The sequence below is a fragment of the Chaetura pelagica genome, unplaced genomic scaffold (genome assembly GCF_000747805.2).
Source record: "Chaetura pelagica isolate M959 unplaced genomic scaffold, ChaPel_1.0 scaffold686, whole genome shotgun sequence".
NCBI lineage: Eukaryota > Metazoa > Chordata > Aves > Apodiformes > Apodidae > Chaetura > Chaetura pelagica.
The window spans coordinates 83,464-84,498 of record NW_009953594.1 but is presented as its reverse complement, the minus strand read 5'-3'; the positions used below and the strand labels follow the sequence as shown (position 1 = coordinate 84,498).

Below are 1,035 nucleotides of genomic sequence, written 5' to 3'. Positions count from 1 at the left end.
AAGGGCTCGCGAACCCATCCCGGCAAGAAGCACAAGCGCCGCGTACAAGGTGTGAGGCTGGGGGGGTCACATCCCCTCCCTTTGCAGCCAGGGGGCCCCCCTGCCTCGCTGTGGCCCCGGGGTGGAGGGAGTGGGCAAGCCCCTCCTGGGCAGGGGTCCCATGGGGGGAGCAGGGGCTATACAGGCCGAGGTGCTGAGGTTTGGAGGAGTCTGGACTGTCACAGTGTTACCAAAACCAAAATTCCTGTCCCTGGGATGGACAGATGGACAGACACGGGCACGGACACTGTCCCCACAGCCCCTCGGGCTGTCAGCATGCACCTCCTCAGAGTGCAAATATCCCATCACACGTGAATGTATCATGGCAGAGCCACCACCACGGGCAGGCCGGGGGGGCTGGGACAGCACCCTGCCCCTTCCCCTGCCCCTCACCCACGTGTCTTCTTTCTTTTTATATTAAAAAAAAAAAAGGGAAAAAAAAAAACACCAAGAAAAAAAAACACCACACACAAAAAAACCCAACAACAAACAAAAAAGAAAGAAAACCCCCTCGGGTTTACAGAAGCAGTTGTTTCTTGGAGAGAGCGTGGGGGGGTTTCAGGGATGTCACGGTTCCCCTCACCCTGGGGTGCAGCAGGACGGGCCGGGGGAGGTGCCGGGTGGGAATGAGGAAGCGTTCCCGGCTCCTTCCTGCTTTCTGCGGGATGCACAGGGCTTTGCAGGCTGCCGTGATTCAATCCCACGCCGCAGTCTTGCACAACCCTCGGCCCCCGCTTCCTCCTCCTCCTCCTCCTCCTCACCAGCCCCCGGGGGGTGGGTGGGCCTCTTGCCCTCCCCACCAGGGCGGGGGAGGGTCCCGGGACCCTTCTCTCCTCGATACCAAAGAGGAAACCGTTCAGGATGGGCCCTGGCGTGGGTCAGGGTCTGGTTTTGGGGGTGTTTAAGGATTATTTCTATTTTTGAGGGTGTTTAAGAGTTATTTGCGTTGAAGGGGGGGACGAGGCGCCGGGGGGGGGGGGGGGGCTGGGAGTTTTT

The 1,035-nt window shown here is 59.8% G+C and overlaps 1 protein-coding gene across 1 annotated transcript in view; it reads left to right on the top strand.

The window, feature by feature from the left end:
• ATP8B2 (ATPase, aminophospholipid transporter, class I, type 8B, member 2) overlaps positions 1–1,035 on the top strand; it is a 12,705-nt gene that overhangs the window by 8,994 nt on the left and 2,676 nt on the right. The gene's annotated exons all lie outside the window — the stretch shown is intronic.